Below are 25,512 nucleotides of genomic sequence, written 5' to 3'. Positions count from 1 at the left end.
GTCAAAAACTGATTGAATCGCTTGACGCACTGAATCAGGAACGCCGCTCCGTAATTCGCTGCCACGAAACCCGGGTAGAATATTTAAAATGTCAGGTCGTTGAGGCCAAGGCCAGTGAAGGTAGAATGAGAGAGAGGCGTTTCCGTCTAGCCAAACAAGTAGATGCCCAAGAGGAAAAGCTCCTGGGAGCCAGGGCAGCATATAAGATGGTGTGGAGATGCCGGAGTTGGACTGGGGTGGACAAATGTAAGAAATCACACAACACCAGGTTATAGTCCAACAGCTTTATTTGAAATCACAAGCTTTCGGAGTGCTGCTCCTTCTTCAGGTGAAGTGGAGAAATGCATAAAGACACAGCTTATATAGTCAGAGAATCATGTCAGATGTTTACAGGTGACCTTTCCAACTGCCATTTATCGCACCTCGGCAGAGAGATAATCACAGCAGTCAAAGGTGTGAATGGTGTCCAAACCTCAAACAGACCATCGTTCGCAGCAAATTACCCAGCTTCCAGGAGAACAGCGACCACGACACCACACAACCCTGCCACAGCAACCTCTGCAAGACATGCCAGATCATCAACACAGATACCATCATCACACGTGAGGACACCACCCACCAGGTACATGGTACATACTCATGTGACTCGGCCAACGTTGTCTACCTCATACGTTGCAGGAAAGGATGCCCCGGAGCATGGTACATCGGCGAGACCATGCAGACACTGCGACAACGGATGAACGGACACCGCGCAACAATCACCAGGCAGGAGTGTTCCCTCCCAGTCGGGGAACACTTCAGCAGTCAAGGACATTCAGCCTCCGATCTTCGGGTAAGCATTCTCCAAGGTGGCCTTCGAGACACACGACAACGCAAAATCGTCGAGCAGAAACTGATAGCCAAGTTCCGCACCCATGAGGACGGCCTTAACCGAGATCTTGGGTTCATGTCACGCTACATGTAACCCCACCTGATGCAGGGTCATCCAGACTCGAGTCGACATTGGCTTGTTCTCTCTACACAGATGCGACTGGACCTGCTGTGATTTCCAGCCAAAAAAAATGTTTTTTGTCTGTTTTTTTGTTTTTCATACAGACCCCAGCATCTGCAATATTTGACCCCTTGTGACCCCACCTCATTGTTCTTTGATGTAATGTTTCCCTGACTGACCTGTTTGGACACCATTCACACCTTTGACTGTTGTGATTATCTCTCTGCCGAGGTGCGATAAATGGCAGTTGGAAAGGTCACCTGTAAACATCTGACATGATTCTCTGACTATATAAGCTGTGTCTTTATGCATTTCTCCACTTCACCTGAAGAAGGAGCAGCGCTCCGAAAGCTTGTGATTTCAAATAAAGCTGTTGGACTATAACCTGGTGTTGTGTGATTTCTTACAGCATATAAGATGGCCATGGAGGATAGATCTGAGAACACCGACCACAGCGCTTGCCGCCGGGAGCTAGAGGACCTGAGAAAGGCCCTAGCAAAGGCAAACGGGTTGGTGTGTCTCATAAATCCACCAGCGAGTCAGCTGTTGCTAGCCAAGGAATCCAAAAGACCGATTCCACAAGAGGCAGTTGGGGTACCAACCCCCGAACCCTCTGCGCCTCCTGCCTATGAGGAGTCTTGGACTCCGGGACAGGAGACGGAGGTGGTAGAGGAAGAGAGCCCTGAGGTACAGCAACCCCAGACAGTAGAGTCGGGGCCAGCGCCGTTGTGTCCAATGAGGCACCGGAAGCTCGGTCCAAATGAAGAAAATGGCGATGACGGACCCCTTGAGAGTCAGATCATAATGCCTCATAGCGCACGACAGCTAAGAGAGATGATAAGTCACATCCCAAAACTCTCCGAGTCAGGAGGTCCCTCCGTGCATTTCAGGGACGTGGAGCAGACCGCAGCAGTCAATGACTGCGACGGGGTTGAACAGTCTAAAATGCTGCTGTTCTCCCTGGACAGTTCGCTCCTCCAGTGTCTCCCTGACGAGAGCAAGAGAGGGCACAGGGACTATGAGTTGCTACGGGATGAGATTCTGGAGATCATGGGAGAGGGGGATGGAACTCCGTTCCTCCGTTTAGAAAAGACAGTGCAGCTAGAGGGAGAACCCCCACGGGTTTTCGCCGACAGGTTGTGGCCAGTGTATCGGTGCAGCTGCCCGGGCGGGCCGGCCCGGGCCGGGCTGGATGGCGAACAAAGGGCTCACTGGCTTCGGTGCCTGGTAGCAGGTTGCCTGCCAGTAGTGAAGGAACAGGCCAAAGCATGGTTTGACCCCACCAACGCCCGCTCCACATAGGATCTAGTGCTAGATCAGCTCACGATCAATTATAGGAATAACAAGGGCAAGAAAACACCTGTTGTAAAAGGAAAGGTGCATGAGGTGAGGCCCGCAGCCTCTGCTAAAAGGGAATGGCGTCAGGAGGGAAATCGCCCTCCTCAAGCCAATAGCAGTTGTTACGGGTGTGGGAAGGAGGGTCATTGGCGCAAGGACTGTAGGAATCCTTGGAAGGATAAGAGGGAGAGAGCGTTCGCCGCAGCCCAAGATCAAGCCCAAGCCCGAGTCGCCAACGGCCCGAGAGTTTACCCAACACCAGCACAACCACAAGTGCAGGCCGCTGCCCCAACACCAGTCCAGAACCCAACCGTAGCCTCTGCCCCGACTAAAGGGGGTGGTGCGGTTGTGGACCCCGCTGCGATCGAGTCAGTCTTGGAGACTATGCGGTCTCTGATGACCTGGCAGGGGAAGGTAGCGGTTGCTAACAGCCCTATCGCCCCCGAGACCCCAGCCGAAACACCTAAATGACTGACGCCCGCGCAGCCCGTCTACTTGTGTCTGCTCTGCTATGACGCTTGGAGAAGACCTGTGGTGGAGATGGAGGTGGAGAAACAAAGGGGTAGCTACCTGTTGGATACAGGAGCTTTGTGTACCGTGATCCACACGGACAAACCTTTTGCCTCACCTCTGTCCGCCCAGGCTCCATATTTAGTAGCGGGTTTCACAGGTAGAGAACAGGCTGGTGCATACTCCCTCCCGCTCTCCATTCAGTTGGGAGCACTCCACACCACATGGACGTGCATCCTATTGAAGTGGAAAGAGGGGGGGGGAAAGGGCATCCTCGGGGCTGATTTCTTGGTGGAACACGGGATCCTCGTGGACCTGAGAAATCACTGTCTCTGGGGAGCCGAGGGCGGTTTAGGTAAGGTAGTCGTAATCCCGGGGAAGGAAGAAAAGGGGACCCTGTGCACTATGAAGCCGTCAGGAGGTTATGATCTCGAGCTCATGATAACAAACGTCCCAACGGACTTGCAGGCGTGTGTGTCAGAAAATCTGACCGCGTTCGCCACCCACAAGCACGACTGCGGGAGAGTCACTGGGTTCGAAGTCAGCGTAGACGGGGACCCCATGATCCGACCCCAAAAGCAGTATAATTTCCCCAAGGAGGCAGAAACCGACATGGAGACAGCAATATCTTCATTGGTACAGCAGGGCGTGTTGAGGACGATAGCCACCCACGTAAACTCCCCATTATGGCCGGTAAAGAAACCGGACAATTCGTGGAGAGCCACGGTGGACTACAGAGTCCTCAATAGTAATATCCCGGCCTGCGCGCCCACGGTAGCAGCAGTTGCAGACTTAATAGGGAGTATTCCAGCATCGGCGACCACATTCACGGTGCTGGACATCTCGAACGGTTTTTGGTCCATTCCGCTGCGGCGGGAGGATCAGTACAAGTTTGCCTTTACATTCAAAGGGCAACAGTACACTTGGAACTGCTTACCACAGGGTTTTCACAACAGCCCCAGCATTTTCCATCAGTGCATGGCGGGGAGTTTGAAAGAGTTCAGCCAGCCCAACCAGATAGTGCAGTATGTGGACGACTTACTCCTGTTCACAGATACAAGGGAGCAGCACGGCCCACTGTTAGCCGAATTGTTGGAACTGTTAGAAAGGAAGGGTTTCAAAGTAAACCCAAAGAAAGCCCAGATCGGCCAGCAGGAAGTCAAATTCCTGGGTCTGGCCATCCGCGGGGGAGAAAGAGCCATAGATAAGGCCAGGCGGGAATCTATACAAGATCTGCCGATTCCCAACACAGTAACGGGTGTAAGGTCCTTTTTGGGATTGACCGGGTACTGCAGAGATTTCATCGAGGACTATGCTGCCACAGCGGCCCCGCTACTTCGACTCTTACACAAGGGAGTCGAGTGGTCTTGGGACAAGGGGTGCCAGGCAGCGTTCGAGAAGTTGAAAAGAGATCTGCAGACCGCGCCAGCCCTAGGGGCCATAGATGGGGGAGAGGAGTTCTTTCTGGAGGTAGCCGCTAGTGGGGACAGCCTGAGCGCAGTGCTGCTCCAAGAGCGGCACGGCAAGCTAAGACCAGTAGTTTATTCCTCCAGGGTGCTCACGGATGTGGAGAGGAGTTTCTCCAATTGCGAACGGCATCTCCTGGCCACGCATTGGGCTGTGAACAGATCAGTGATCTTCACAGGGACCTCTCCCATTACGCTCCTCACCCATCACACCCCCACGAAGATGCTTCTGGATGGGAGGATTAAGGATGGGACCGTAAGCAGCGCTCGGATTGCGCGCTGGACCCTCCTCCTTTCCCAGATGGATCTAAAAGTTAAAGGCCTCTGCGCGCCAAGGCTCGCAGCCAATATGGCATATCCCGGGACAGCCCATCAATGTTCCGTAGAAGGGGTATGGGAAGTTAACATAGGTTTACGGGCCGGGATACATCCCACAGGCCGCGAGATCTACGTAGACGGTTCTAGCACTGTAGCTGACGGCAAGCGACTCACAGGGTGTGGAGTTTATGACCCTGCGGCAAACATTGCCCTGGCAATTAAGCTCCCCAGCACTATGAGCGCGCAGCAGGCTGAACTGTCCGCGGTGGCGTACGTGGTTACCCACCCCGAGATTTTCCCAACCCCATACACGATTTGCTCAGACAGCATGTTCACGTGCAATTCGTGTACAGAGTACCTCACCATCTGGTCCCGACGCGGGTACACCTCCGCGGACGGGCGGCCTTTAACAGTTAAGCCCTTGCTGGAGGAGATCCTAGCAGCTGTGGGGGAGAAAGGAGAGGTGTTCATCCATAAGGTGAAGGCTCACTCCACCACAGAACCCCGCACTCAGGGCAACCAGCAGGCGGATGCGCTAGCCAGGGAGGGTGCCCGCAACGGCATTCTCTGGGACCCATACGAACCCGGACCCGTGGCGGCGATCCAAGGCAGGGAGGGAATTCCCGGGAACACAGGGGTGACACCGCCCCCAGACCTAAAGACCGTCCAAACCCTGGATCCCGCCCTAAAAGCAGTCCTAAAAGCCATCACAGAGGGCAAACAGGTAGAAGGTCCGTACAGTACGGCAGCCCTCACAGTCAAAGAAGGTATGCTGTTCCGAGAGGAGCAGTGGGTTGTGCCGCAGCAGCACCGGAGGGAATTCCTGCAATTGGCCCATGAGGGTCCAGGAGTGGGACACCCCGGACCTGAGGTCACCTGGCAACGGGTGGAGCAGGCGGGATGGTGGCCGGGACTTCGGGACGATGTCCGCGAGTTCTGCGCAAGCTGTCTTGTGTGTGCTGCTAACAACCCAGACCCCCACAAAAGGAAGGTGCCCATGGGGCACATCAGGAGGGTAGAGGGACCATGGCAGTCGATTCAGGTCGACTACATAGGGCCCCTGCCCGCCGCCCAGGGAGGCTATAAGTACTGCCTTGTCCTGGTAGATGTGTTCACCAAATGGGTAGAAGCCTTCCCGTGCAGAACAGCTACGGCACTGGGTACTGCTAAGATCTTGATTCGGGAAGTGTTCTCACGGTGGGGACTCCCCCGTTTTGTAGAGTCCGACCAGGGGAGCCAGTTCACCGGTCAAGTAATGCAGAACGCCCTCATGCTCTTGGGCATTGAGGGAAAGTGGCACGTAGCATACAATCCCCAGTCATCCGGGATTGTTGAGCGTATGAATCGGACCCTCAAGGAAAAGCTGAGGAAAGAGACAATGGGCTCGCCCCAGAAATGGGCGGAGGTCCTGCCTTTAGTCCTCATGAGGATCCGAGCCAGCCAGTCCAAAAGCACGGGGTATTCCCCGCACGAGTTAATGACTGGAAGGATCATGCGAACACCCACCCATGTGCTAGCCCCGGTGCTCACTGAGGGCCAGCTCCGAGAGGTGAAACGGGACAAATTCGCCCAAACCCTCTTGGAGCGCCTGAGACAGATTTATGGGCAGGCGGCTGGGAACATGGGAAGACAGCACCAGGGAAATAAACTGTTGTTGGAACCTCGGAAACAACAAGAGTGGGTAGTCGGAGACCAGGTCATGGTCCGAAACTACGCCAGGGTAGGGAGTTTTGAACCACTGTACATGGGGCCCTACAGCATTGTGGACAAGGCCAGCCCCATGGTTTATGCAGTGAAAACGCCCCGACGTACCAAATGGTTTCACATCAACCAGTGTAAACTATTTAAATCGGGTGCACAAGGGCCATCAAAGGGGACCAGGTCGGAGAACAAAGATCCTCAGCCTGTAACAGAGTCACAGACCACACAAATAACAACAGAAAATGCTGGAAAAACTCAGCAGGTCAGGCAACATCCGTGGAGAGAAATTTGAGTTGACGTTTCGGGTTTGACCCTTCTTCAAAACTGGAGAGAAAAGGAACTAGATCGAAGGCAGGGCTGCGATCGGACAAAAGAATAAAAGAACCAAAAGAAGTAAAAGAGATTAGAAGCTAGACGAGATGGTAATAGGCTGGGATTAGGTGTAAAGTGTACTTGGCCTCTTGTACTGTTCCACGGAAGCTCAACGTAAACTCGAGGAACAGCACCTCATCTTCCGATTAGGCACTCTGCAGCCTTCCGGTCTCAATATCGAGTTCAACAATTTCAGATCATAACCTCGGCCCCTATTTCATTTTTACTTATATTTTTCCACTCCTTTCCTCCCCCCCCCCCTTTCCTTTTGTTTCTCTCTCACACCTGGCAGCTATCTTTTGCCCTGCCAGTACACTTTACACCTAATCCCAGCCTATTACCATCTCGTCTAGCTTCTAATCTCTTTTACTTCTTTTGGTTCTTTTATTCTTTTGTCCGATCGCAGCCCTGCCTTCGATCTAGTTCCTCTTCTCTCCAGTTTTGAAGAAGGGTCAAACCCGAAACGTCAACTCAAATTTCTCTCCACGGATGTTGCCTGACCTGCTGAGTTTTTCCAGCATTTTCTGTTGTTATTTCGGATTTCCAACATCTGCAGTATTTTGCTATCACAGACCACACAGGCTGGTACCGTAGCCTGCGTAAAGGGAGAGGCCATCCCATTGGAGTGGGAGGTCTCATCTTTTGAATGGGATTTAGGCAGGAGAGAGCACGAACAGCTCGACCCCGCCTTAGACCCAGTCATGGAGGAGGAAGAGTCAGAGGGCGACGATCCCGCCCTCGACTCAAGCTTGGGGGAGGTAGGGAATGGGGGCGGAGACCCACTACCGGTAGGGACGGGTGAGGTGGAGTCAGAAGCCACAGATCCCGACCCTGGGGGGGCGGAGCCTGAGGAAGGGGAGCTGGAGCCGGCAGCTGTGGAGGAACCACAGGCTGTGACGGTAACAGTCCCAACCCCCGGTCCATCGGCCCCGGGAGCCCGACCCAAAGCAGCCCCTCGTAGGTCGGCTCGAGCGCCACAGCCCAGAAAATTTTGGCCAGATTCTCCCCATCCTTCCCAACCACGGTTTAGAGCAGCCCCAGGAAGGCATGATCCCCGTTCAGCAGCGACAGGCTGCGAGGGATCAAAGCCAAAGATCAATGCAGCCCCACCACAGGGTGTGGCACACGACAGGCCTCACAGGGATTCGGAAAGCCGCCCCACGGAGGGCGGCACTGTACATAAGTTAAGTTAGGTAATTATGGTCATAGTTTTAAGGAATGTAAAGTATATAGCGTTAAGATATATTAAGAGTATGATTTTCAAAGTCTGCCCGATATGTGTGTTTTGTTTGGGAGCGGGGTCCAGGAACCCGCGCGTCCAGTTAATTAGGCCAGCACCTATTGGGAGCCCGGCTACATCATTTTGTTGGTTACAGAAACCTGGGATATGATGGAAAGGATTTTCATCGCGTTCATGGCGATCGGGTGCGGGTGGGCCTACCGAGGCCGCACCAAGGACGTCATCATTTTCGGATGCTCCGGGGACACGGCCCCCATCGCAACGGATGGGACGGGGAAGCGAGAGATTGAGGAAACCGCCACCTACTTCCACCAAGGGAGATGGCCAGGTTGGATGGGAACAAATTCCACGGAATATTCCAGCAACTTCGGTTTTGCCTACCAAGAGACTTCGTTAACGTGCCCTCGAGTGAGGATCCTTGCGCCCAGAGTCAGCGTCACCGTGGGAAAGAGGATTTGCCTGGTGTGCAATGGGAACGTACCACTAAGGCGATGGTGGTGGCTACGAAAGCTGGGAAAGGACATGAGAAACTCTACGGTCGAGTGGGAGCGACTGGGTAATAAGACCCATCGGACTATTACGGGAACTCACGGACAATTACGTGTGTGTGTTGGGACAAATGGTGGGAACCAGATGAGGGAATATATGTCTGTATGTGGGGTTCGAGACACGTCTGCCCCAAGGGCGTGTCCATCTTCTTCCAGAGGCAGTGGCAGGATGAAGGGAAGGGGATGAGATGGGATGTTAGCACTCGAGCGTGCGGAGCCCCATATTCCCCTATTCCGGTGAACGCCACTGAACTCATCACCCGCCCACGCAAGCCCCTGCCCACGCTTCCGGTAGCACTAGCCCAGAAAGGAGGGTGCCCAACCACCACCAAGGGACCCGGGAACGGTTTAGTATTGGTACCCACCGGTCAGGTGCTGTACCAAGGGGTACACTACGCGGTGGCCTCAGTGATTTTAAATCTCACTGAGGTAAGATTGCCGGAGTGGTGTCCCAAAGAAACGGAACAATTATACCAGGTCCTGTTAACCCGTATGTTTAGACAATTTTACGAATTTGACTTTGCCGACATCGACAGAGACAAATTATACACCACACCGCCAGAAGTTTTGGATCGAGTCGGGAGGCAATGAAGGGGTACTGTAAATGACATATTCACTGCTCTTAATACCGGGACATCTGTTGTCAACGCTCTAGGTAACGTGGAGCTGCAGACACAGATCAACGGTTTAAAAGCCCAGTTAAGGAACATATTGACAGACGAAAATAAGGTAGTGGGTTCTGAGCTACATGAGGACCAGGCCATGACACTACACTAGCCGCAGAAGCATACCCAGTCCCAGTGGACTGCGGACATTCAAATCACACTATTATGGGAATAGTAGTAAGAATGCCGGTGTTGGGTCCCGCAGCAAAGCCCGCCCCGGTGTACAGAGTAGAGAACATTGGAGTCATTCGGGGGGGCGCACACATTCGTTACGCAGCGGTCCCGCCTTACGTCATCAGATGGGAGCGTACGATGACAGGCACCGACCTCTCGGGATGTCGGAGCCGGGAGCACACATCATCCTGTGTCCCCAGCACTTGAACGCCTTTCTGAAACCGCAGTGCGGGTTCAGGACTGCTAGCGCAAAGCCGGTGAATTGCACCATGGAGGCAATGGCAGAGGACCATGTGCCCCCACAGGTAGCATATATCGGGGGTGGGACATACTGCGTCACCACTGCAGTGCCTCAGTACCGATATGGACAACACGAGTGGTGTTCGGTCGGTGATAGCAGTTTCTGTTTCAAACCCAGGGCCGAGGTTCAAGTGGCACAACAACGAATTGTCCCCATTCCTGCGCCCTCCACCGTTCACATCACTATCAAAGAGAATTTCACAGACTTACAACGATTTGTCGCGCATTTTGGTTATGTCATTCCCCCTCTTCCCGAACACCTCACCAAGATTTTAAAAGCCGTTATAATTTCACAGAAACATTTCTACACACTGGAGCAGAAGACTTTAGAGATAGGAAAAGACATATTGGACATAACCATCCCACCATGGTGGGACTTGTTCACCAACATAGAGGTCCCCGCCTGGATTAGAATAGCATCCCATATCCTAGTAGTATGTCAGGTTGTGATTGTGATATTTTTGCTCTTCGTGCATTGCAAAAGAGGCAAACGCCTCCAGAGGCACGAGAACACAGGAGAATGGAGAGAACGCTATGTGTGAATGGGGGAAACAGATACCCCACTCTAAGCTGCTAGTATAAGATTAAGCGTCCCTCCATTTTTTATTTTTTTGCGATTGTTTGGGTTATAAGGAAATAAGTATTGTTATGTTATTAGTCGTTCTTAAGTTTTTTTGGATTAATAAAAGATGCATGCAGATGGTGCCAGGGGGTATCAACCCCCGCACATCTGACAAGTGAATGTGTTATAATTTAAAATACGCTGTCTATGATTGTCCAAATGTACAAAAGGTAATTTTCGTTTTCTGCGGAAGTGGGAACTGCATGTGTCGTGAGGGTCATAGATAGCTAAGTGCCAGGAATGTTTGGATGTGGGGAATCAGGGAAAATTTGCTCATCAAGGATTATTGATACTTTAAGCAAACTATCAGTATCACAGGGGGGCCTGTAAGATTCGCAATTTTCAGCAAAAATCACGCAAGAAAACTGGATAAAATAAGACTGTTTATTGACCAAAGTAAGCTTGCACAGAAAAACCTTTGATAAAAGGGCATACAAAATGGCCGCCAGGCCCCGTGATCAGTTTCTGAACCATTTTATTTCTGTTACTGCAAGCCAGACAGGCTTGTGGATTGAAGACAGTGAGCCCGCGAAAGCCAGTATCTGGGAACCGAAACTCAGAGGAACAGCATACATATTCAATGGATTACAAGTACAGGATGGGGCCCATCAAGATATGGGCGGACAATGCAAAATCACTCATACCCATTTATTGTACAAAGGAAAAACCGTTTAGCAGCCATCAAGGAAAATCTCCGGACCGATCAATATGCGAACCGAGCCGCGGTGACAATGCAAAAGACATTAAAAGACATTATCGGCCAGGAAGGCCAGTTTAAGTTATCACCGGCTCCGTTACAAGACAAAGCGCCCCTGCATAGATTTCTGCCCGCCAAAATTAATACAAAGACAGGACTATGATTTGGCGGGAGATAAGACTGTCCCAAAAGAGTATAACTATGGATTGAAAGTCCATCTAAGTTACTTCGGACTTCGGGTTACTTGAACAACTTCACTTGACTGGACGGCGGCTGCTTCTTCTTCTTGGACGACTTCAACTTCTTCGGACGGGGCCAGGATCGGCGCCTCTTCCACTTCGGCAGATGCAGAATCGATGAAAACGTTCTCGTCTTCTTTTTTTAAAGACGGACGGTTTCGGTAAAAGGACAACGTGGTCGGTGTTCAGCCAAACAAGGCTCGGCCACGACGAGAAGACGACGAGGGTGGCCCGGGTACTGGGGTCGGGAGATCATCGACGACCCAGGCCGACGGAGAAGAAACCCTCTGGAGGACTGGCGATCTAGGCCACAAGATTCTCCCATGTGCATAGCCTGCATCTGGGTCTGCTCCATGAACCCAAATCGACTTAGTGGATCTCAACCTTAACGAGCGCTCATCGAGGCTGTGTCCACCCCACCGCTTCGAGAGAGAGAGAATATCGACTGCGCCAGAAGTTTCCAAATCCACGTGACGACGGAAAGCGGTGCCAAAAAGGCTGCGAACCCCCTTTCTCGCGATTTCGAGAGTGGTGAGCATGATCCCAGGTTCCCCAGGTCGAAACTTAGTTTAGGTATAGGGGAGGGAGTTAAGGGAAATCGTAATGTGTTTCCCCTTTTACGACGTGCCGTGTGTTCCCCATTTCCATAGAGTCAAGTTCATAAATTTGTGCATGATTGTAGTTACTTTAATCTGTGCCTATGACATGTATTTTGTAATGCTTCAAACTGTTTAAAAATAAAAGCATCCATTTCATGCTATTCAGCCTGGTCTATTGAGTTCTTTTCTCTGCACTACTGTTCTCTGCATCTAAGTCCAAGGTCTAGAACCGTAGGGGGAGTGGGTCGAACCACTCAAGGGTAATTCTTGCACGAAGCCTGGCAGGAGGCCAGAACGGGCAAGAGAGCAGGAAAAAAACCCCTGCACTGGTCAATCATCAACAAGTGCCCCTGAGCAGTGCAGACCTGTTTGACTCAGGTCTTGGATTACCAAGTGCACCATAAAGTGATTCTGGTCTTCCATCACTAGGGGTGTCATTTTGGGCCCAAGTGGTCTCCAAAGAGACATGGCTTAGTTTAAGTAGATGGACAATCAGGTGCAATAGGCTTGTGGTTTCCTGACCAGCACTACCTTCTATCACCCGCTCTTGCTGGGAGCATCTGATTGCGGAATCAGTTCTATCAGGCGCTCCAAGGATAGGTGTGGCCATGGTGGGGGGGCGGGGATTAGTTCTTTCACACAAATTATAAACAATTTCTTAATAACATTTGCACAATATATCCAAAACAAATTAATTTTACAGTCCTTATCATATACCATAAAGGGGACGGTAGCGTAGTGGTAATGTCAATGGGCTAGTAATCCAGAGGCCTGGACTAATGATCCAGAGATGTGAGTTCAAATCTCACCACGGCAGCTGGGGAATTTAAATTCAGTTAATTAAATAAATCTGGAATAAAAAGCTAGTTTCAATAATGGTAATCATGAAACTATCGGATTGTCGTAAAAACCCATCTGGTTCACTAATGTCCTTTAGGGAAGGAAATCTGTCCTTACCTGGTCTGGCCTATATGTGACTCCAGACCCACAGCAATGTGGTTGACTCTTAACTGCCCTCTGAAATGGCCTAGCAAGTCACTCAGTTGTAACTAACCACTACGAAACAAAATAATAAGAATGAAACCGGACGGGCCACCCGGCATCGACCTCGGCATCGGCTACGGACACGGCAACGACACACCCAGCCAAGTCAACCCTGCAATGTCCTCCTCACCAACATCTGGGGACTTATGCCAAAATTGGGAGAGCTGTCCCACAGACTAGTCAAACAACAGCGTGACATAGTCATACTCACAGAATCATACCTTTCAGCCAATGTCCCAAACTCCTCCATCACTGGCAGGACAGACCCACCAGGGGTAGCGGCACAGTGGTATACAGTCGGGAAGGAGTGGCCCTGGGAGTCCTCAATATTGACTCCGGACCCCATGAAGCCTCATGGCTTCAGGTCAAACATGGGCAAGGAAACCTCCTGCTGATTACCACCTATCGCCCTCCCTCAGCTGGTGAATCAGTACTCCCCCATGTTGAACACCACTTGGAAGAAGCACTGAGAGTAGCAAGTGCATAGAATGTTCTCTGGGTAGGGGACTTCAATGTTCATCACCAAGAGTGGCTCGGTAGCACCACTACTGGCTGAGTCCTGAAGGACATAACTGCCAGTCTGGACCTGCGACAGGTGGTGAGTGAACCAACACGAGGGAAAAACCTACTTGACCTCGTCCTCACCAATTTACCTGTTGCAGATGCATCTGTCCAAGAAAGCATTGGCAGCAGTGACCACTGCACAGTCATTGTGGAGATGAAGTCCCGTCTTCACACTGAGAACACCCTCCATCGTGTTGTGTGGCATTACCACCGTGCTAAATGGGATAGATTCAGAACAGATCTAGCAGCTCAAAACTGGGCATCCATGAGGCGCTGTGGGCCATCAGCAGCAGCAGAATTGTATTCCACCACAATCTGTAATCTCATAGCCCGGCATATCCCTCACTCTACCATTACCACCAAGCCAGGGGGCCAACCCTGGTTCAACAACGAGTGTAGAAGAGCATGCCAGGAACAGCACCAAGCATACCTAAAAATGAGGTGCCAACCTGGGGAAGCTGCAACACAGGACTACATGCATGCTAAAAAGCAGAAGCAGCATGCTATAGACCCCGCATGCTAAGAGATCCCACAATCAACGGATCAGATCAAAACAATGCAGTCCTGCCACACCCAGTCGTGAATGGTGGTGGACCATTAAACAACTAATGGGAGGAGGAGGCTCCATGAATATCCCCATCCTCAAAGATGGTGGAGCCCAGCACGTGAGTGCAAAAGACAAGGCTGAAGCGTTTGCAACTGTCTTCAGCCAGAAGTGCCGAGTGGATGACCCATATCGACCTCCTCCTGAGGTCCCCACCATCACAGAAGCCAGTCTTCAGCCAATTCGATTCTCTCCACGTGATAGCAAGAAACGACTGAACGCACTGGATACAGCAAAGGCTATGGGCCCCGACAACATCCCGGCTGTCATGCTCAAGACTTGTGCTCCAGAACTAACCGCGCATCTAGCCAAGCTGTTGCAGTACAGCTACAACACTGGCATCTATCCGGCAAAGTGGAAATCTGCCCAGGTATGTCCTGTCCACAAAAAGCAGGACAAATCCAACCCAGCCAATTACCGCCCCATCAGTCTACTCTCAATCATCAGGAAAGATATGGAAGGTGTCATCGACAGTGCAATCAAGCGGCACTTACTCACCAATAACCTGCTCACTGATGCCCAGTTTGGGTTCCGCCAAGACAACTCGGCTCCCGACCTCATTACAGCCTTGGTCCAAACATGGGCAAAGGAACTGAATTCCAGAGGTGAGGTGAAAGTAACTGCCCTTGACATCAAGGCAGCATTTGACTGAGTCTGGCATCAAGGAGCCCTGGGAAAATTGAAGTAAATGGGAATCAGGGGGCAAACGCTCCACTGGCTGGAGTCATACCTAGCACAAAGGAAGATGGTTGTGGTGGTTGAAGGTCAATCATCACAGCCCCAGGATATCGCTGCAGGAGTTCCTCAGGGCAGTGTCCTAGGCCCAACCATATTCAGCTGCTTCACCAATGATCTTCCCTCCAACATAAGGTCAGAAATGGGGATGTTCGCTGATGACTGCACAGTGTTCAGTGTCATTCACAAATCCACAGATAATGAAGCAGTCCATGCCCGCACGCAACAAGACCTGGACGACGTTCAGGCTTGGGCTGATAAGTGGCAGGTAACATTCGCGCCACAGAAGTGCCAAGCAATGACTATCTCCAACAAACGAGAGTCTTACCACCTCTGCTTGACATTCAATGGAATTACAGGTTGGGTGATTGGGCAGATGCATGGCAGATGCAGTATAATGTGGATAAATGCGAGGTTATCCACTTTGGTGGCAAAAACAGGAAGACAGATTATTATCTGAACGGCAATAGATTGGGAAAAGGGGAAGTACAACGAGACCTGGGTGTCCTTGTGCACAAGTCGCTGAAGGTAAGCATGCAGGTGCAGCAGGCGGTTAAGAAGGCAAATGGTATGTTGGCCTTCATAGCGAGAGGATTCGAGTACAGGAGCAAGGATGTCTTGCTGCAGTTGTACAGGGCCTTGGTGAGACCACACCTTGAGTATTGTGTGCAGTTTTGGTCGCCTTATCTGAGGAAGGATGTTCTTGCCATGGAGGGAGTGCAGCGAAGATTCCCCAGACTGATACCTGGGATGACAGGAATGACGTATGAAGAGAGATTGGGTCGATTAGGCTTATATTCGCTAGAGTTTAGAAGAATGAGAGGGGATCTCATTGAAACTTATAAAATTCTAACAGGACTAGACAGACTAGATGCAGGAAGGATGTTCCCGATGGCGGGGGAGTCCAGAACCAGGGGTCACTGTCTAAGGATAAGGGGTAAGCCATTTAGGACTGAGATGAGGAGGAGTTTCTTCACCCAGAGAGTGGTAAACCTGTGGAATTTTCTACCACAGAAGGCAGTTGAGGCCAATTCATTAAATATATTCAAGAAGGTGTTAGATATATTTCTTAAGGCTAAAGGGATCAAGGGTTATGGGGAGAAAGCAGGGACAGGGTACTGAATTTGGATGAGGGGCCGAATGGCCTACTCCTGCTCCTATCTTCTATGTTTCTATGTTTCTATTACCATCGCCGAATCCCCCACTATCAACATCCCGGGGGTCACCATTCACCAGAAACTTAACTGGACCAGCCACATAAATACTGTGGCAACAAAAGCAGGTCAGAGGCTAGGTATTCTGTGGCGAGTGTCTCACCTCCTGACTCCCCAAAGCCTTTCCACCATCTACAAGGCACAAGTAAGGAGTGTGATGGAATACTCTCCACTTGCCTGGATGAGTGCAGCTCTAACAACACTCAAGAAGCTCGACACCATCCAGGACAAAGCAGCCCGCTTGATTGGCGCCCCATCCACCACCTTAATCATTCACTCCCTCCACCACCGGTGCACCATGGCTGCATTGTGTACCATCTACAAGATGCACTGCAGCAACTTGCCAAGGCTTCTTCGGCAGCACCTCCCAAACCCACGACCTCTTCCTCCTAGAAGGACAAGGGCAGCAGGTGTATGGGAACACCACCACCTCCAAGTCACACACCATCCTGACTTAGAAGTACATCGCCGATCCTTCATCGTCGCTGAGTCAAAATCCTGGCACTCCCTCCCTAACAGCACTGTGGGAGTACCTTCACCACATGGACAGCAGCGGTTCAAGAAGGCGGCTCACCACCACCTTCTTAAGGGCAACTAGTGATAGGCAATAAATGCTGGCCTTGCCAGCGACACCCAGATCCCATAAATGAATTTAATTTTTTTTTAAATCTCTCAGAAATTTGCCAAAGAACAATCAAAGAATGACTTTGAAGTGTAGCAACTGTTGTTATGTGGGTAAACATGGCCGCCATTCTGCATACAACTCTTGAATACGCGTGGGCCTAGAAATTCAGTTGCGTTCGCCAGCCGTTAACGCCATAAGAGGGGTATATTTCCAGCGCTAGGCACTTAGCGCCCGGGCGCAGACCGATCTGCGCCTACGCCCAAATTCAGTTGACATTTAGTGCCGGCTCAAAGTGTTTGCACCCGGTCAGCTGCGCGCGCAGCTTATGACGTCATTTCGTCGTGCAACGCTGTTTGTGCGCCCCAAACCGGAAATTCAGTGGCGCCCGCCCAATGTGGGCGTGGCGCTGTTAAGAACTGTGAAGTGGAACGCAACAGAGGCCCTGTGGGCCTCGGGGAGCGCTAATTAAAGGGCACTTACACTGACCTATAAAGCCCAGCCATTTTGCTGCAATGACTTTACTGCTTTGGATTTCTGGACAGAGACCAAGGAACAGAGCTTACTGATTTGGGACAACATAGGAGAGGTATTTTTGGCTTCTGGCCAGAGCTTTGACATTTGAATCATTGTGATTTCACTGTTTGCAAGTTTATTATGGGGGCTGTATGGGGTTCCAACCCTCAGTTGCAGCATTATGTGCGAAGGGCTCGCAGACGCTGTGTGAGAGGGCCAGCCATGCCTAGACGCAGAGGGGCCATCAGGCGTCGGCAACGTAGGCCTTACCCACTCAGGCAATACCGGCAGCAGGTGTCCTATCTCACCATGACTGCGGCGCATTGTGTTAAGAGGCTGCGCTTCAGAAGGGAGGTGGTTGCAGAGATCTGCCAGCTGCTTCACAGAGATCTGTGTCCACAGCTGATGTGCAGGACGTCTCTTTCGGTGGAAGTGAAGGTCACGGTGGCTCTGAACTTTTATGCAAGCGGCTCCTTCCAAGCCGCTGCTGGGGACATAGCGAACATCTCCCAGTTCGCCGCGCATCGCTGCATCTGGCAGGTCACCGATGCACTTTTCGTGAGGAGACACCAATTCATCTCCTTCCCCATGACCCTAGAGAGGCAGGAGCAGCGTGCAGTCGGATTTGGCAGGATCGCGGACTTCCCCATGGTGCAGGGCGCCATTGACTGCACGCATGTGGCTATGCGGGCACCTATCGACAATGCCGAGGATTACCGCAACCAGAAGGGCTACCATTCCCTCAATGTACAGCTGGTGTGTGACCACAGGCAGCGCATCCTAGCTGTCAATGCCCGCTTTCCAGGAAGCAGCCACGATGCATTTATCCTGCGCCAGACTACTGTGGCTGACATGTTCGAGGCACAGCCTCCACCAAGGGGATGGCTTATTGGGGACAAGGGCTACCCTTTGTGTGCATGGCTCATGACCCCGCTCCGCGCGCCCAGGACCCCAGCGGAGGAGGCATACAACGAAAGCCATCAAGCCACAAGGAACATCATAGAGCAAACGATTGGCGTCCTCAAGCAACGGTTCCGCTGCCTGGATCGTTCCGGCGGATCTCTACAGTATTCGCCGGATAGAGTCTCCCAGTTCGTCGTCATGTGCTGCATGCTGCACAACCTGGCTATCCGCAGGACTCAGGCACTGCCACCTGACGTTGCACCACCACCTCAGGAGGACGAGCAGGAGGACCATGAGGAGGAGGAGGAGGAGGAGGAGGAGTACCAGCCCAGGAGGGAGCCACAAGGTCCAAGGGCCGTCCGCCGGCGGCTTATTGAACGCCACTTCTAGGCCCCCTGTCAGGGAATGGCCTGTGGCAATGAACGCACCTGAATGCAGCCGCTCCGCAAGCCCTCAGCCGGTTAACGCAACAACCACTTGAAACATGACACCTGGACATGCTGAATAAATAAAAAGCTTTATTTTACAAACTCAGGGCCCTTCCCACATGAAACAGAAAAACAGACAAGACCCCCAAAAAACAGTCAAAAACATCTGTCACTCCCACAACCTGGGGAGGAATAACAAAACTTGCCCATCCAATTGGCCTTCATCATCGGCCTTACAAAAATAAGCCCCCCCCTCCACAACACAAACACCCCCATAAAAACAAAAAATGTCTTCATCTTCGGCCTTACCAAAATAAGCCCCCCCCCAGAACACAAACACCCCCATATAAAAAAAAACGCTATCACCACACTCTACTGGGTGTGCCGAGAGGGCGAGTCCTTATGCAGGCTTCTCCGGCCCCTGCCCGACCTGTTGCTCCGCCTCAACCTGGGCCCTGTGGGTGTGGCAAGGCTGGGGGAAGGCTCATGAGGGCCACAATGCGTGACGGCAGATGCCCTTGGGGGTCGGCCTAGACGAGGCCCGGCCCGGGAGGGGCCGGCTGCTGACTGCTGCAGCTGTGGCTGGCCAGCATCAGTCTCAGCAGCAGCTCGTCGCACCTTGGCTGGGGGAGTGGCAGTGTCGGCTGCACCAATGGGGGCAAGCTGGCTGATGCCAGGCGCGCGCTGTTCGCCAGAGACACTGGCACTCGGCCGGGCTGGCAGTGCAGCAAGCGCAGCAATCTGGTGGAGGCCAGACCGCTGTGCTGCAGCAGGGCGGCGGGTGCCCTGGCGATGCTTCCGCGCCACAGTGAGTGTGGCAGAAGTGAGTGCCCGAACTGCCCTGGTATGTGCCCGCATCAGATCTGCCAGTGTCTGGACGGCACCACTCATGGACTCGCGACTCGCGTCCTGCGCTGCCGCGAGTTGCTGGACACCCCTGTCCTGCGCTGCTGCGAGTTGCTGGACACCCCTGTCCTGCGCTGCCGCGAGTTGCTGGACACCCCTGTCGTGTGCTGCCGCGAGTTGCTCGACCCCCCTGGCCTGTGATTCCCCGAAAGCGACCACACTATGAGCCAGGGACTCAATGGCCTGAGGCAACTGTCCCACAACCCCCATGAACTCCTTGTGGCGCCGCTCCGACGCCGCGGACATCTCATCAAGGAGGCGCACCTCCTGGGCGAGGACCGTCTCCGGACTGGAGGGCGGACTCTCCCTCTGGGGAGAAGGCCGCCGAGCTGCCCGACCCTTCCCACGTGCCTCGACCCCACTGGGCCCAGGAACTGCCCTCCCCTGCAACACTTCCCCCCTCTGGGGAGAAGGCCGCCGTGCTGCCCGACCCTTCCCGCGTGCCTCGACCCCACTGGGCCCAGGAACTGCCCTCCCCTGCAACACTTCCCCCCTCTGGGGAGAAGGCCGCCGTGCTGCCCGACCCTTCCCGCGTGCCTCGACCCCACTGGGCCCAGGAGCTACACCCCCCTGCAACACTTCCCCCTGGCTCTCCTCCAGGCCAGACGTCTCCCCTCCATTGCCATCCCCTGGCGCGGATGAGGGTTCCCCCGATGTGCCGCCTTCCTCCTGGTCCTCGTCGTCCTCCTCCTCCAAGGGCCTGGCACTCTGAGCTTCAGGGACCACCTCCCCCTCACCAGCTGAAAGCAGGAAGGCACAAGAGTAGCTTTAGAGTGAGGACAGGGCGTCAGCGAGGGAGGCATGAGCGGTGGCATTATGCGCATTGGTCGCACAGTGGGAAAGGATGTAGATCTGAAGCGCAAGGGCAACGAGAGAGGTCCAACCGGTCATGTCCTTACCAGTGGGTCCCAGTACAGGGTCCGCATCTCCAATGGCAACAGGGCCAGTCACCCGGCCACGCATGAGTCGAGCCACGCTCTCCTCCAGCTCACTGAGCGCCTGGTACTGGGGACGGCCTCCCCCGGTGGCAGACTGGCTCCTCAAATTCCGCGCCAGCTTGGCCTGCAAGAGAAAGGACGGCCTCTAAGTACAGTGTGGTGCCCTGCTGCTGTGTGCACTGCCTCCCATGGTCGAATAGCTTGGCCAGTATGGTGCCCTGTTGCTGTGTGCACTGCCTCCCATGGTCGAATAGCTTGGCCAGTGTGGTGCCCTGTTGCTGTGTGCACTGCCTCCCATGGTCGAATAGCTTGGCCAGTGTGGTGCCCTGTTGCTGTGTGCACTGCCTCCCATGGTCGAATAGCTTGGCCAGTGTGTTAAGTGCAGAAAGTGCTATTGATGATCATGCCAGTGCCATAGCTGCGGGAGGAGGGCTGCCCATTAGGTCTTTGAGGTCCCTTTGCCTATAATGTGAGGTGCACATGCAAGGATGAGGAGGACACTGGAAAGGGTACTCACCTTCACCATCCGAGTGAGGTCGTTGTACTTCTTGCGGCATTGGTCCGCACTCCTGGGGACATCGCTGGTAGATGACACCCTGTGGGCGATTTTCTTCCAGGCTCTCCTGTACTGCCTCCTGGGAGTCTTCTTGCCACTGTCCGGGCACAAGATCTCTCTTTTCTTTTCCACACCATTAACCAGCACCCTCAAAGCATGCTCTGAGAAGCGCTGCGCTCGTTCACGGGCCTTCTCCATGGCTTCAGGCGCTATTTGGGTCCACCAGCAGTGTTGAGGCCTAGCTGCAGGGCTCCACTATGCAGGGCGTGGCAGCAGTCAAAGTCGACCCTTCCCCCTTTAAGAGCTGGCCGGCGTCACGGTGTCTGCTGTCAATCAAAACATGACCGCACCTGCGCTGCGCCCGGCCTCGGCGTTATCAGACCGCATCGCCGGCTTAGCGCCTAAAGATAGCAGTGCAACGCCAGTTTCAGCGCTCGCCCAAACTCTTGGCCAAATCTACTGAATTTCGGCGAAGTGGCCTACACTTTCCGGCGGGCGCTAACTTTAGCGAACGCCCGACTTTACCGCCCCAAAAGTGGCTAGACTGAATTTCTAGGCCGTTATGTTTATCAGCGAACCGCCCTCTTTCTGTCACATGAGGCGACTCATGGGGCAGATTTACGTGTGACAGCGTCCGCCGGCCGGACCCCAGCCGATCTTGTAGTGTATGTACCTTGAAGAAGGAACTATATTCTGCAGCCCCTGTATACTGTAGTACCAGTAATGACCACCCCTGTATATAAGCCTGTGTAGTAACTTTGTATAGTAGTTCCAGTTTTGTCTCCATTCAGTAAACACCTGTTATAACCAACATCTGCAGTCCGTGTCTCAATTACACACGGACATTACATTGGCGACGAACAGATCCGAACTTACCTACAGTTCTGCACCACCTCACGGGGATCCATCCCTGAAGCGAAGTTATTAGAGGTCGAAGCCAGAAGGAAGAAATCCAAAAAGAAAAAAAAACAAACAGAAGAAACGGGCGTCGACCGTGGGCAACCGCCCTCTGATTCATCGAATTTGAAGATTTGCAGGAGAGGCTGTCGAGAGCTCGGCTTGGTTATCCAGTCTATGGTGTTCCAGCTAATCGGGCTGGTGGCAGGTAGTACACTGATCCTTCCTGGGCTGCGGCGGGCTAGAGCTCGATTGGGTGGCTTTTCAACGGGGCCAAGCAGCGTTGTCGGGAAGAGGAGAGAGAGAGAGAGGGTGGAGCGCACAGGGCGTGGCCGGTGCTACGAAGCCGGGCAGCGTACAGACCCAAGAAGAGGGAGGGAAGTGTCCCATAGGGTCTGCTCTGACGACGGGAACAGTAAATAAAAGAAAAGAAAAAGAAATTAGAAGCGCAGAAAGCCGCGAGGAGCTGCAGTTGCCACGGGGACCGCGGAGAGCGGCGTTGGCAGCAGCGCGGGGGGAAGCGGGCGAAGATCATAGGGCGTCGCCATCAAGGCATAAAAACGGCAGCAACAGTGCTGGCAGCAGCAGAAAAGGCAGAAAGCGCGGGAGGCACCATCTTAATCCAGCGGGGAAGAAGGCAAAGCGCAGGAGGCGCCATTTTGTTCAATCGGGGAAGAAGGCAAAGCGCGGGAGGCGCCATCTTAGATCTCCAAAATGCCGAAGACTGGCAATATCACTGCCTTCGATAATGCAATAGAAGACTGGACCACGTATGTGGAAAGAGTCGAAGTATATTGCAAGGCAAATGAAGTAGCCGATGAGAAAAAGGCATCGGTACTACTAAACTTAATGGGCGCAAGAACGTACGGCCTATTGCGGAAACTGATCACTCCAGTCAAACCGATGGCGAAGAGTTTTAATGAAATTGTTGATATCCTACAGGAACACCTAAATCCTACACCGCTGCTGATAGCAGAAACATTTAAATTCCACAAGAGAAATCAGCATAAAGATGAGAGCAATGCTGATTACCTTACGGAACTACGCAAGCTATCAAAGCACTGCCAGTTCGGAGCAGGACTGGCAGATACCCTACGGGACAAATTTGTCTGTGGACTCCTGAGTGAAGGAACCCAGAAGAGGTTACTCTCAGAGAAAGAGCTGACGCTAGATAAGGCTTTCAGCGTGGCAGTATCGTACGAAGCAGCAGCAAGGGGAGCTGCGGAAATAAAGCAAAAGCCACAGGAATACGGCACCCACGAAATGACACGGGGATTTGAAAAATGTTATCGCTGCGGCAGAACAACCCATGACCAGAAGGACTGCTGGTCCAAGGACAAAACATGCAGGCAATGCGGAAAGATGGGACACATTGCACGAGTTTGCAGGTCCGGGAAGAAGACTAACGACAACAAAAAGACTACTAAGGAACAGTACAGGAAAGTACAAAAGATGACGGACAGTAGTTCCGAAGACCAGGAGAGCGATAGTGAATCAGGGAACAAGAGACGAAGCTGTCTCAAACTACACAACGTAATCGCAAAAGAGGATCACTGAACCATTTGGGTCACCCTCACGATAGCAGGGTCCCAAGTCAAAATGGAATTGGATACAGGATCAGCCCTGACCGTCATGAATCGACGAGACTACGAGTGGCTATTCTCACACATACCCTTGAAAGACACATCCATTGTCTTGAAGACATATACGGGGCAGAAAGTATACCCCAGAGGGAAAATAAGGGTGCCTGTCGAATACAACGGCAAGGAAATACAGAAATTGTATCTGTACATACTGCAAGATGGTGGACCACCGTTATTGGGACGTGAATGGATCAGAAAGATAAGTTTAGACTGGCACTCCATTCAGGCACTGACGGTGGCTGGGAAAAAGGATGACGAAGTCACACCTGGACGATTGTCAAAAATCTTAGCTAACGCTAAAGAGGTATTTCAACAAGGACTGGGAACTCTTAAAGGCGTAACCGCCTCGATAAAAATAGAAGAGAATGCAATTCCCAAGTTTTTCAAAGCAAGACCGGTACCGTATGCAATTCGCCCAGCCGTCGAGGCAGAGCTGGAGAATCTGGAGAATGCAGGCGTGTTATCTAAGGTAGACTGGAGCGAGTGGGCGACACCCATCATTCCTGTCATGAAGAAGACGTTAAACAATAAGTCTGAGGAGCCAAGGAAGGTTCGCATCTGTGGGGACTTCAAGGTGACTGTGAACCCAATCCTTCACACAGTACAGTATCCTCTTCTGAGGATAGAAGATATTTTCGCCTCACTATCTGGAGGGAAACGTTTTACAAAAATTGACCTAGCGCAAGCATATTTGCAGATGGAGGTTGAAGAATCCTCTAGGAAATATCTCACGATAAACACTCACAAAGGTCTTTACCAGTATAATCGACTGGTATTCGGAGTAGCATCAGCTCCGGCTATATGGCAAAGAGCGATGGAACAAGTTCTGCAAGGGATTCCGGGGACTCAGTGTTACTTGGACGACATCCTAGTGACAGGTGAAAATGACAGTGAACACCTTGCCAACCTAGAGCAGGTGCTCACTAGACTAAGAGAACATGGGCTACGAGCCAATCGCCCCAAGTGTGAGTTTTTTAAGAAACAAATATCGTATTGTGGCCACGTGATTGATGAAGAGGGGTTACATAAGTCCCCTGACAAAATTGAAGCGGTAGTTAAGGCTCCAGCGCCTGAAAATGTGTCGCAACTGAGGTCATTCCTTGGATTGGTGAATTACTACCATAAGTTTTTGCCGAATTTGTCCACAATTCTGCACCCACTGAACACCCTGCTACAAACTGGAGTAGCATGGAAATGGAGCGATGAATGTAAGCGGGCCTTTCAGAATTGTAAAGGCCTGATCACTTCAAGAGAAGTATTGGCTCACTACAACCCATCACTACCGATAAGACTGGCGTGTGATGCGTCTCCCTATGGCGTTGGAGCGGTACTGTCACATAAATCCCTTGATGGTTCAGAGAGGCCGATAGCTTTTGCGTCACGCTCGTTAACTTCAGCCGAGCGTAACTACGCCCAGATTGACAGAAAGGCCCTCAGCCTGGTGTGGGGGGTGAAGAAGTTCAATCACTACCTGCACGGACAGAAATTTACTCTACTAACTGATCATCAACCTCTTGTCTCCATTTTCAACCCTAAGAAGGGCGTCCCGATAATGACAGCACAATGGCTACAGAGGTGGTCCCTTTTCCTAGGGGCACACCAATATGACATCGAGTACAATGGAACTAAACAGCATGGGAATGCTGATGGATTGTCGCGCCTACCATTGCCAATGGTGGAAGAAGCACCTGCAGTGGATCCTGTGGAGATATTCCACTCGACCTTAGTCGAATGTCTATCTGCGACGAATGCAAACATAGAAAAGGAAACACGAAATGACCCGACACTCTCCAGGGTCTATGATTTAATGGTGAAGGGATGGCCAGCACATGGCAAACCACTGTTGCCAGCATTCTCGCCGAGAAGAGAACAGCTGTCAGTGTGTCGAGGAACCTTGATGTGTGGATCCAGAGTAGTAATTCCACCCAAATTGAAGGATAGAGTGCTCAATGAGCTTCATGAGGGTCATCTGGGAGGGGTAAAAATGAAGAACTTAGCCAGAGCGTTTGTGTTGTGGCCGGGAATCGATAGAGAAATCGAAGAGATGACCAAGAGCTGTACAGGATGCCAGAAGGTCCAAAACGCCCCACCACAAGCCCCTCTACATCCATGGGAGTGGCCCTCATCCCCATGGCAAAGGGTATACATTGATTTTGCTGGTC

The sequence above is a fragment of the Somniosus microcephalus genome, unplaced genomic scaffold (genome assembly GCF_052327205.1).
Source record: "Somniosus microcephalus isolate GS21.2 unplaced genomic scaffold, FLI_Smic_1.0 scaffold105, whole genome shotgun sequence".
Classification (NCBI taxonomy): Eukaryota; Metazoa; Chordata; class Chondrichthyes; order Squaliformes; family Somniosidae; genus Somniosus; species Somniosus microcephalus.
This window is presented reverse-complemented; position numbering follows the sequence as displayed.